This window comes from Phacochoerus africanus, chromosome 2, assembly GCF_016906955.1.
Source record: "Phacochoerus africanus isolate WHEZ1 chromosome 2, ROS_Pafr_v1, whole genome shotgun sequence".
NCBI classification, from domain to species: domain Eukaryota; kingdom Metazoa; phylum Chordata; class Mammalia; order Artiodactyla; family Suidae; genus Phacochoerus; species Phacochoerus africanus.
The window spans coordinates 94,074,673-94,088,194 of record NC_062545.1 but is presented as its reverse complement, the minus strand read 5'-3'; the positions used below and the strand labels follow the sequence as shown (position 1 = coordinate 94,088,194).

The window sequence follows — 13,522 nt, the reverse complement described above, 5'->3', positions numbered from 1 at the left end:
TACTTCCAACTTTAAAATATTGGATAGGAGTTCACATCGTGGCCCAGTAGAAATGAATCCCAGTAGTATCTATGAGGATGCAGGTTTGATCCCTGGTCTAGCTCAGTGGGTTAAGGATCTGACATTGCTGTGAGCTGTGGTGTATGTTGAAGACATGGCTTGGATCCCACACAGCTGTGGCTGAGGTGTAAGCTGGAAGCTGTAGCTCCAATTCGACCCCTAGCATGGGAACTTCTGTATTCCATGGGTTCAGCCCCAAAATGCCAAAAAAAAAAAAAATTGGATAACGTGGAAACTCTGATTCATATTATCCTGAGATAAATTTGAAAGGGACAAATTATTATTATGGAATTTCTCAACTAGAAATTAAAACATACATTAAATCCACATAAATTACAATTTAATTTAAAATACATATAGAGATTAGACAAAGATAAAAAATTGATTAATTCAGTGTACAATGAAGAAAATATCACAAATTAGTAGAACAATAAAGCATTGCTCAATAAATAGCAGGAGGAAATAGATTAACATGTAAGAAAAAAGTTATGTGTAATATTACAATAGACAACAAAACTTTATTTAGAATATTAGAGATGTTCCTATATGAGAAGGCTGTTAAAAAATGATGACATACTATAGATAATTGATTATTTAATTTTAGAATGGAAAAAAGCCATAAGACAAATGAAAAATTATCATTTTTCCAAAAATATATTCTTCAAGTGAGTAATCATCAGAAATATCAAAAATTATCATTCAATTGAAATTATATTCTTTATTTGTTAAATATATATTTGAATTCTTCAGTTCAAATGAAAACATATTCCTTTCCCAAGAATCTTAGATGAAATAATAAAGAAGCAGACAAGCTTAAATATTATTTTCTAATGTTAATAAATTTTGGTGGATGACTGTAACAAAATAGGAGTTCCCATCATGGCACAGTGGAAACAAATCAGACTAGGAACCATGAGGTTGCAGGTTTGAACCCTGGCTTCACTCAGTGGCTTAAGGATCCCTCGTTGCTCTGAGCTGTGATGTAGGTTGAAGACAAGGCTCAGATCCCATGTTGCTGTAGCTGTGGCATAGGTTGGCAGCTGCAGCTCCAATTAGACCCCTAGCCTGAGAACCTCCATATGCCTAGGGTGAGGCCCTAAAAAGACAAAAAGACAAACAAACAAAAAAAGAGAGAGAGAAAACAACAACAAACAGAAAGAGAAATAGAGTCACATATATGAAGATCTAGAGATTATCGATGAGAGGAGGGAAGGGGGTAGGAGCAAGATAGGGATAAGAGATTCAAAGATAAAAGCTACTATGGGTAAAATAAATAAGCTACAAACATATAATGTACAACACAAGGAACATAATCAGTGTTTCACAGTAACTTTAAATAGAGTATAGTATGTAAAAATATTGAATAACTATGCTGTACATCTGAAACTAATATAATACTGTAAATAAACTTTTATTTTTAAAAAGAAAAAATAAGGCTATGGTGAAATGATTACTCTTGAATATTACCAGTCACAAATGTAAATGGTTCATGTCTTCCGGAGAAAATGTTATTCACAGAAAAATTTAACAATGAATGATTTTTAAAGTGTCCGAGGTTAAAATCAGCATTTCCACATTTAGAAATATATCCTAAGGGAAATCAGAGGAATATATACTTAGAGATATGAATCAATTCTAATAATAAGAGCATCAATATGATGGAATAGTGGTTTGTGCGATAAGCTAAATGGAAAAAATACATCAAATGCAGAGAGGATCTCTCTTTTATTAGGAGATTACAAATAAATTGTGCTGCTTTTATTCCAAAATTGACATTAAATAATATTCTAAAATTGAAAAATCTTAAATGTTAAAAGTTACAAAAATCTTCAGTATATTTCATGTGCTTTTCTGCAACGATATATAGTATTTTTACAATTGAAATCAAGTATGATTGGATATTGTGTATTATACTACATCAAAAATTATGTTCACTGAAAAATTTAGTCTGTATAAAAATACAGACATTATACTATTAAGTGAAATATCAATATTAAACTTGGATATGGCATACTATTCCAATTTTTATTTATGTATTATCAGAATATGTATGCATGCCAATTTATTTGAGAATATAGAGCAAACTATGTACAGAAGTTGTCCTTTGGTTTGGAAGACATTGCTGATAAAATTACTTCCTCATAACCATCTGTATTTTCATTTATTTTTAGTGAACATAATCAACCCTTTTCAATCAATTAAGACTTAAGAATGGAGCCCAATTTTCTAAAACTGATGGTCATCTGGGTGATTTTCTGGAAAATAATTTGAACACATACAGTGAATATAGGAGTTGATTTCATATTAGTATCTAGTATTGTGGTCTTAGTTAAAATGAGACTGCACAATATTAGAATACAAACACTTAGGACAAATTTTTAAAAGTTTACTCTGTGTTTCAACACATCATCTAGTTGACCACTAATGCACATACAATGAGGATGAACTATGTATCTCTTCCTATAAGCTTCTACACTATTGATTTTCTCAGTAGGAATTTTGAAAACTGCTAGAACAATGTTGTGTAGAAAGTAATGTCACAGTTTTATGAAATGAAGTAAACATTGGGTGTTCTCTGCCAGAGAGTTACCTGAACATAGATTCATTTGTATGCTGTTTCAGGGCTTGTTTTAGATCCAAATGATAGGCGCTATTTACTCTCAATAAATTAGACCTAGGTCAGAGCTACTACATGAGAAATATACCTAGAGTGCCACTATACTTTACCAATGATTGAATCTGTATCATTGAAAATTTTTAAACATGGTTGACAGATTATATTCCATAATGAGAACCATAACCACTGTTTAAAAATGAACAAAGAGTTTCTCAGGATATCTCTGATTTGGGTTGTGGAAAAAAAAAAGAATATAGTAATTTCAACCTGTGGGTGATCCATAAATTTAAAATTTCCCAGAGATTATTCTAGTGATTAATCAGGCACCAGAGCCATTGTTCTAAATGACACGTTGAAGAAGAAATTACTACATAAATTAAGAAAATTAAGGCATTCCTGTTGTGGCACTACGGAAAATAGTGCAACTAGTATCCACGAGGATGCACATTAAATCCCTGGTCTTGCTCAGTGTGTTGGGCATCTAGCATTGCCATGAGCTATGGTGAAGGTCTCAGATGCAGCTTGGATCCCTGTTTCTCTGGCTGTGGTGTAGGGCAGCAGCTGTAGCTCGGATTTTACCCCTAATCTGGGCAATTCCATATGCCCCAGGTGCGGCCCTAAGAAATTAAAAAAAAAAAAAAAAAGGAAGCATTGGGAGTTCCTATTGTGGCTCAGCAAGTTGAGAACCACACATAGTATCACTGAAGATGTATGTTACATCCCTGGCCTCAGCTAGTGTGTTAAAGATCTGTCATTGCTGCAACTTGTGGCATAGATTGAAAATGTGGTTCAGATCCATTATTGCTGTGACGCTGGCACAAGCCTGCAGCTGCAGCACAAATTCAACACCTAACCCAGGGAACTTCCATATGCCACTGATGTGGCCATATAAAGAAAAATATATAAATAAGTAAAGTTCTAAAAAATTAAGTGTAAAACCTATCATCTTATTTTGAACATAACATTAGTTGTGTAAACCATAAAATTCAAATGAAATGGATTTTTAGCAGAACCATCAGAGTGAGTTAATTATAACATCTACTCACAAAGTCAGTAAAGATATTAAACTATAATATGGAATTACTGAATACCACCCAATTTATTTTCAGAGGTTCTTCTAAAGAAAATAATTTTGAATTTCAATATTAAAGTTTTTAATGAAACAATTTATCTTGAAGGTATTAAGATTGAGGGGAGTTTGTGAAAACAGAAAAAAACTATGAGTATTAACCAGTAAGTTTTCTTTTAAAGGGAGTCACTATGTAATTACAGACACTCAGTAATTACAAATGAACAGATACCTAAACTGCAATTCTATGAAAAAAAAAAAAAAGTTCCCTTAATCATTTGCTGCATGGCATGGATCACATGCTTGTTCTGTAAACTGTAGATCAATGAGTTTAGCATTGGGCTCATAAAACTCTAAAAGACAGCAACTGTTTTGGACCCCTCCACAGACTTCTCAGATGGAGGCCTTAAGTGCATGCAGAAAGAGGTTTCCATAAAATAGAGTAACTGTTGTCAGATGGGAACCACAAGTAGAAAAGGCTTTGTGCCTGCCTTCTGAAGAATGGATCCTCAGGATGTCTGTGATGATGAAAAGGTAGGACAGGAGGATAATGAAGAGAGAGCTCGAGAGTAAAACCAGCAACTGCAAACATTGCCATCTTTTTGACCTAGGTGTCAGAGCAGGCCAGCATTATGAGGGGAGGATCAGCAGAGTAGAAATGATTGATCTCAAGGGAGCCACAGAAGGACAAGTGAAAAGTCAGCAGTGTCTGCGAAAGTCCATTAAGGAAGCCACAGGTGTAAGGGACTGCGGCTAGAGAGAGGCAGATGTTCTTGGACATCCTGGTGCTGTAATGTAAAGGGCTGCAGATGGCTACATAGCGATCCAAGGCCATTGAAGCAAGGATAAAAAACTCAGTGATCACCAGGGCAAGGAAGAGAAGACACTGTGTGAAGCACCCAACACAGGAGATGGTCTTCTGGTCTGTGAGGAAATTGCACAGCATGTTTGGAGGAATGTTGGAGGAATAGCAAATGTCCACAAAGGAGAGGCTGGCTCAGGAAGAAGTACATGGGTGTCTGGAGGTGGGGATGGGTCCTGATCAGCAGGATCATGCCCAGATTCCCTGACAGTGTGATTAGGTAGATCACCAGAAACACCCCAAACAGGATCTTCTCTAGCATGGAGTCACCTGTGAGTCCCAGGAGAATGAATTCCGTCACTACAGTGTGGTTTGAGGAAGACATGTTCTTATCGCTTGAAACCAAAAGTCACAAAAATGGGAAGAATTTGCTCTGATCTTGATTTTAGATTTATTCCATTCTTATGCCATTCCTTTCAGTCAAATTATCTGTGCGAAAATTACTCTTCTCAACAAATTTGTCAAAATATCATCATAAACATTAATCTTGTGTTCTCTCTTTCCCTATATATCTCAAACACAGAATCACAATCCCTCTCTCTCTCTTCCTATCTCTCTCTAAGTTGTGTGTATATATACACATGCACATTTATACCTGTCTTCTTGGAGAACTCCGCATATGGTATGTTTTCATATTTGTGAAAATGAAAACCAGGGAAATGAATATCATGTACGAAAAACAGCAGACCAGTAGCATCATTCAAATAGACAAATGAAAGTAGTTGAATTTTGAATCCCTCTAGTTTTGATATCCTAGTGTTTCAGACACAAAATCTAATGCCTTCAGAACAGCATTTTCACCTGAAACCCAGAATTTTCTGTCTTCATTACATTCAGAGGACATTGAGTTAGTAAATTTATCTCGATATATGGCTAAGAAATGACAGAATAAAGAATCATTTCCTCTGCTTGGTAAAGTCACCCACTCAATATTTATGTACAATCTAAATACTGATTTTTTTTTCTTTTTTAGATTTTGGGTTTATAGCAGTGAGCAGATTCTCTATCTTCATAAAGCTTGTATTGTAGGAGAAAGAAGAGATACTGACCACATAGACAAAGATCTACAACAGAATGTAAATTAGAAGAAAATACTTGTAAGCTATCAAAGATGGTGTGCTTTTAGATGGCTATTCAGAGAAAGCAGAATTTGAACAATAAAAAATGAATTCAAGTATCTAGAGAAGCAAGTGGTCATTTTTGGCTCCATTTTTAACAATTTTTATCTAACATATGTGTAACACATTAGGATAATATTTAAATGTGGGCTTAGCTCCCAGATGGAGTCAGTGTCTCTGTTTTGTTTTGCTTTTTCTTCTGAAAAAAAGATATGACTGAAAAAAATTTGCCTCAAGAATTGCACCTTGGCCTTTTTAAATTTAGTTTTCACATGGACATCACAAGAGCTTGCATGTTAGAACTGATTATTTAGAGATGCTGTGAAATATTAACATATGAATAGAAAAATCAAGCACAATTGATCAAACTATTTTTTTTTCAAAATTAGTGAGATATCAAACAAAAGCACAAACATATCTTTAACAAATAAATGTAGAAAATGACCTACCTGTAAATGATGATATCATATTTTCTGAAAACAAGGTGGGAAGATTTATAATGTATTTCTTAGGTATGTTCCCTAGGGCATTTTAAAAATAAATCTTAAAATACAAGTAAAATAAGTTTTGTTTCTCAAGGGCATAACTTTAATTTCATGCTTTGAGGTCTTAGATTCTCCTTCAAGGCCAAAGTTTCTACCCAACATCTTTTTATTCTGTTTGGTACTAAATGCCTAAGATCTTTGATAAAAATAGGGAAATTAACCATCCCTTTTAATAATACTCCCAGAGACATTCTATGATGCCACCATCACCCTAATTCCAAAACCAGACAGAGATACCACCAAAAAAGAAAACTATCGCCCAATATCATTGATGAATATAGATGTAAAAATTCTCAACAAAATCTGAGCCAACCTAATCCAACAACATATCCAAAAAATTATACACCATGACCAGGTAGGGTTCATCCCCGGCTCACAAGGATGGTTCAACATACGCAAATCAATCAGCATCATACACCACATTAACAAAAAAAAGTCAAAAATCACATGATCATCTCAATAGACGCAGAAAAAGCATTTGACCAAGTCCAACATCCATTCATGATCAAGACCCTCACCAAAGTGGGTATAGAGAGAACATTCCTAAATATAACCAAAGCCATTTATGATAAACCCACAGCAAATATAATACTCAATGGGGAAAACTGAAAGCCTTCTCAATCAAATCTGGAACAAGATAGGGATGCTGACTCTCTCCCCTGCTCTTCAACATAGTTTTGGAAGGCCTAGCCACAGCAATTAGACAAACAAAATAAATAAAAGGCATCCATATAGGAAGAAAAGAGATAAAACTGTCACTGTATGCAGATGACATGATACTATACATAGAAAACACTAAAGACTCAACCCCAAAACTACTTGAACTGATTAATAAATTCAGCAAAGTAGCAGGATATAGGATTAACATTCAGAAGTCAGTCGCATTTTTGTACACCAGCAATGAAATATTAGAAACAGAATACAAAAATATGATACCTTTTAAAATTGTGCCTCACAAAATCAAATACCTCGGAATACACCTGACCAAGTAGATAAGGGACCTATATGCCGAGCAGTATAAAACTTTAATCAAAGAAATCAAAGAAGATGTGAAAAAAATGGAAAGATATTCCATGTTCCTGGATTAGAAAAATCAATATTGTAAAAAAGGCCATACTACCCAAAGCAATGTACAGATTCAATACAATCCCTATCAAATTACCCAGGACATTTTTCACAGAACTAGAACAAACAATCCAAACATTTATATGGAACCATGAAAAGACCCAGAATCGCCAAAGCAATCCTGAGAAACAAAAACCAAGCAGGAGGCATAACTCTCCCAGACTTCAATACTACAAAGCCACAGTCATCAAAACAGTGTGGTACTGGTATCAAAACAGACAGACAGACCAATGGAACACAATAGAGAACCCAGAAATAAACCCTGACACATATGGTCAATTAATCTTTGACAAGGGAGGCAAGAACATCAAATGGGAAAAAGAAAGTCTATTCAGCAAGCATTGCTGGGAAACCTGGGCAGCTGCATCCAAAGCAATGAAACGAGAACACACCCTCACACCATGCACAAAAATAAACTCCAAATGGCTGAAAGACTTAAATAGAAGAGAGGACACCATCAAACCCCTAGAAGAAAACATAGGCAAAACACTCTCTGACATCAACATCATGAACATTTTCTCAGGCCAGTCTCCCAAAGCAATAGGAATTAGAGCAAAAATAAACCCATGGGACCTCATCAAACTGAAAAGCTTTTGCACAGCAAAGGAAACCCAAAAGAAAACAAAAACACAACTTACAGAATGAAAGAAAATAGTTTCAAACGATGCAACCGACAAGGGCTTAATCTCTAGAATATATAAGCAACTTATACAACCCAACAGCAAAAAAGCCAATAATCCAATGGAAAAATGGGCAAAAGACCTGAATAGACTGTTCTCCAAAGAAGATATATAGATGGCCAGCAAACACATGAAAAAATGCTCAACATCACTGATCATAAGTGAAATGCAAATCAAAACGACCATGAGGAGTTAACTTCGTGGCACAGTGGTTAACAAACCCGACTAGGAACCATGAGGTTGCGGGTTCGGTCCCTGCCCTTGCTCGGTGGGTTGATGATCCAGCGTTGCCGTGAGCTGTGGTGTAGGTTGCAGACTCGGCTCGGATCCCGCATTGCTGTGGCTCTGGCGTAGGCCGGTGGCTACAGCTCCGATTCAACCCCTAGCCTGGGAACCTCCATATGCCACAGGAGCGGCCCAAGAAATAGCAACAACAACAACAACAACAACAACAACAACAACAAGACAAAAATACACATACACACAAAAAAAAAACGACCATGAGAGACCACATCACACCAGTCAGAATGGCCATCATTCATAAGCCCACAAATAACAAGTGCTGGAGGGGCTGTGGACAAAAGGGAACCCTCCTGCACTGTTGCTGGGAAGGTAAACTGGTACAGCCACTATGGAGAACAGTTTGGACATACCTTAGAAATCTATACATAGAACTTCCATTTGACCCCGCAATCCCACTCTTGGGCATCTATCCGGACAAAACTCTACTTAAAAGAGACACGTGCACCCACATCTTCATTGCAGCCCTATTCACAATAGCCAGGACATGGAAACAACCCAAATGTCCATCAACAGATGATTGGATTCGGAAGAGGTGGTATATATACACAATGGAATGCTACTCAGCCATAAAAAAAAAATGACATAATGCCATTTGCAGCAACATGGATGAAACTAGAGACTCTCATACTGAGTGAAATGAGCCAGAAAGACAAAGACAAATACCATATGATATCACTTATACTGGAATCTAATATTCAGCACTAATGAACATCTCCTCAGAAAATAAAATCATGGATTTGGAGAAAAGACTTGTGGCTGCCTGATGGGAGGGGAGGGAGTGGGAGGGATCGGGAGCTTGGGGTTATCAGACACAACTTGGAATACATTTACAAGGAGATCCTGCTGAGGAGCATTGAGAACTATGTCTAGATACTCATGTTGCAACAGTCAAATGGTGGGGAAAAAAATGTAATTGTAATATGTACATTTCAGGATAACTTGGTTCCCTTGCTGTACAGTGGGAAAATTAAAAAAAATAAAAATAAAATATAAATAATAAAAAAATAATATGAAGGGAGGAGAATATGGATGGAAGAATTTGGAATTTCAATATGTAAAATAATAATATTCTCATCAGAATGCTTTAATGTTTCTCTATAAACACTTATGTGTGTCTGCTAAATGAATACCTGATGACTTTAGATACATAAACATCACAAGAATCAGATAGTTAGAAATGCCCCACTAACATTGTTAGTTTTTTTACTTGTCTTTCTGTGATTATTTAATTGTCTATTTTGTTAAAGTTGTAGCATGTTCAGCATTTTACTGGAAGTTCTAATATGTTCCATAAAGTTATGCTAATTAGAAAGAAAAAATAAAAGTTATGTTATTCTTAGAGCCCATGATGTTAGATAGAACCTTCTTTTTAATATATGCAAAAGGAATATTAACTAGACATTTTGGTAATCATTTTATAATATAAACTAATATTGAATCATTTTGTACAGCTGACAATTTTTTTAATGTGCAAAAGAAAAGTTAAGTGTATATTTTGGAAGGTCATATCATTATAAAATCAATACACATAGATTATTACATTATAATATGAAAGTAAAGCACAGTTGGAAAATATTTTCAATATTACTTAGTAATAACAGCAGAGGCATAAACTAGTGTGATTGTGGGATGGAAATCCTATAAAAGTGGATTGTGATGATCACTGTACAATTACAAATGTAATAAATTCATGGAGTAAGAAAAAAAGAAAAAAAAGCATAAACTAGATAGAAGTGATTTGCTAAAAAACTGCAAGGGGTACATACAGAAAACTGCAAAATAAATGTAGAAAGAAATTAAAGATGACCTTAATAATGGAGAGATATTTCTCACTTGTGGATTGGAATCTTCAATATTTTTATGTTGCCAAGTCTTCCTAAATTGATTAATAGTTTTAACACTGGTTCAGTCAACATTTGAACAGGCTTATGTTTTTAATCTATAACTGACTCTAAAATATATAATATATAAAAGAAGACTTGGGTTAGCCAAAAAAATTTTGAGAAGAAAAATTTAATGATATATACTACCTCATTTTAAGTGTCAATAAGAAATTACAGTACTCAAAACAATGTGTGGAACCAAGGCTAAGAGATTAATGATACAGAATAGAGTACCATAAATATATCCATTTATATATGGTTACTGGGTTTTAGAACAAATGCACAAATGTATTTCAATGAAGAATACTACTGGGACAATTGAGTATCTGTATAGAAAATTTTAATTTCCATCTTTATATCATATCATAACCTAATACTCCAAAATCAACTTGATGTGAATCATACATTGAAATGTGAGTCCTAAGTCTATAAGTCTGGAATTCCCACTGTGGCTCAGCGGAAACCCAACTAATATCCATGAAGATGAGGATTCAACCTCTGGCCTTGCTCAGTGGTTTAAGGATCCCACATTACAGTGAGCTTTGGTGTAGGTGGGCAGCTACAGCTCCAATTCCATCTCTAGCCAGAGATCAAACCCATGTCCTCGTAGATACTAGTGGGGTTCATTATCACTAAGCCATGATGGGAACTCCTTAAAAGAAGTTCTAATGTGGGTAAAATACTATGGAATAGTATTGCTTACATCAAAGAAATTGTTTGTGAAAGAATGATCAGTTGATGGGCAAATTTCATTATTGTCTCTCTTGTTTTTTTTTTCCCTTTGATTTTTTTAGGGCCACACCCGTGGCATATGGAAATTCCCAGACTAAGGGTCCAATTTGAGCTCTGGCCACTGGCCTACACCAGAGCCACAGCAACTCTGGATCTGAGCCATGTCTGTGACCTACACCACAGCTCATGGCAACGCTGGATCCTTAACCCACTGAGCGAGGCCAGGGATCAAACCTGCATCCTCATGGATGCTAGTCAGGTTCATTAACTGCTGAGCCATGACAAGAACTCCCATTATTGTCTCATTTTAAGAAATTGCCCACTCAACATTCAGCAACTGCCACCCTGGTCAGTCAGCATCAACAATGAGGAAAGACCCTCCTCTAGCAAAAAGATTATGACTTTTGAATGCTCAGATGATGTTAGTATCTTCTAGCAATAAAGCATTTTTAATTAGGGTATATACATTAGTTTTTAGACATAATGCTATTGCGTACTTAAGAAACTATAGGAAAATGAGGATGTAACTTCTACATGCTTTGGAAAACCATATATATATATATATATATATATATATATATATAATGCCGTATATATATCATATACACACAACACACACACACACACACACATACATATACATATATATGCCATTCTGTAACTTGCTGTATTATGATGCTTACTTTGTTGCTTTGATCTGGAATTGAACCCAGAGTATCTCCAAGATGTATGCCTGTATTGGGTTTTATGCCTCCAAGCAGGGAGTGGAAATGTGATATTAGTTTATTTTCAAGTATATAGGTTCTACGGAGTAAGTGGGATTTATACAGAGCAACAATATTCTCCAGGATGTCTGAGATATTTGGTCAAATTCCACTATCAGAACTTTGTAGCAGAATGATATGGAGCCAGAGTACATGAAGGTGGATTTTGTCATTTCTAAGTTCCCCCAGAGTCCTAAAACCCCAGGCTTTACTCATTCTAAATACAGAAGCAAAAAGAGGTTGTTTTAAAAATTTTACCTAAGGAGGTTTTAACCTCTTTGTTTCTCAGACTGTAGATAAGAGGATTTAACATGGGGATGACCACCGTGTAAAATACGGACACCACTTTGTCTTGGTCCATCGCATAACTGGAGCTGGGGCAGAGATAAATGAACAGGATTGTGCCAAAGAAGATGGTGACCCCCACCAAGTGGGAAGAACAGGTGGAGAAGGCTTTGTGCCTCCCCTCAGCAGAACTGATCTTCAAGATCGCAGTGAGGATGTAGAGACATGAAATGGGAATAGTCAGAACAAGAGAGTTTCAGGAGCAGTGGCGTGTCACAGAAAAAGTGGTTGATGACATTTAAATGGCAGAATGACAGTTGGAAGCTAAGGCCAGTGTGAACGGCAGCATTTATAAAGCCTGCAAGATACGTGGTCAGTACCAGCAGGACATTAAGATAGGGGGGCATAGTGACTGTGTAAAGAAGAGGCTTAAAATATATGCATAATGGTCATAGGTCATCATGGTCAACAGGAAGCCCTCAATGCCAGCAAAAGAACAAAAAAAGAAGAATTGAGTGGCACACGCATTGCATGAAATGATGGGGTTCTTCACCCAGAAATTCACCAGCATATTAGGAGTAATGACAGAACAATAACAGAAGTCAATGAGGGACAAGTTACTGAGGAAAACATACATTGGAGTGTGAAGATGTGAGTCAATCTTGATTATTAGGATCATGCCAAAATTTCAAAACACAGTGATCATATAGATGAGTAGAAGTGCCATAAAAAGAAGACACTGTGGCTCTGTATGATCGCTAAATCCCAGGAGAATGAATTCAGTCACTGATGAATGGTTGTTCATACATTTGTCTCAGAATGGATGATTCACTTGCGGAGATGAGACAGAACCCAAGGAAATAAATTTTACAAAAAATACCAAGAAAATCAAACAGTTCATTTTCTTCTCTAAGTAAGACCTTTTCCAAGATGGCCTAAGAATGTGTGTACTAAACCTTTTTTTCTTTCTCTCTTTCTTTCTCTCTTTCTTTCTCTCTCTTCTTTCTCTCTTCTTTTCTTCTTCTTTCTTCTTTTTTCCCCGCCCTCCCTCCCTCCCTCCTCCCTTCTTTCTTTCTTTCCTTTCCTTCTTCTTTCTTTCTTTTCCTTTTCTTTCTTTCTTTCTTTCTTTTCTTTTTCTTCTTTCTTTCTTTCTTTCTTTCTCTTTCTTTTCTTCTTTTTCTTGTCTTTCTTTCTTTCTTTTTCTTTCTTTGTCTTTTCTTTCTTTCTTTCTTTCGTTCTTTCTTTTTCTTTCGTTCTTTCTTTTCTTTTTCTTTCCTTTCTTTCTTTCTTTCTTTCTCTTTTTTCTTTCTTCTTTTCTTTCTCTTTCTTCTTTTTCTTTCTTTCTTTCTCTTTCTTTCTTTCTTTTCTTCTTTCTTTCTTTCTTTCTTTCTTTTTCTTTTGTCTTTTCTTTTCTGCTTTCCTTCATGATTTTTTCTTTGTCTTTTTAGGGCCACACACCTGTGGCATGTGGAAGTTTTC

The 13,522-nt window shown here is 35.6% G+C and overlaps 1 pseudogene; it reads right to left on the bottom strand.

Annotated features, from left to right (window-relative positions):
- Nucleotides 1-3,978: 3,978 nt before the first annotated feature.
- LOC125121103 (olfactory receptor 5M10-like) lies at nucleotides 3,979-12,357 on the bottom strand (annotated as a pseudogene).
- Nucleotides 12,358-13,522: the final 1,165 nt, after the last annotated feature.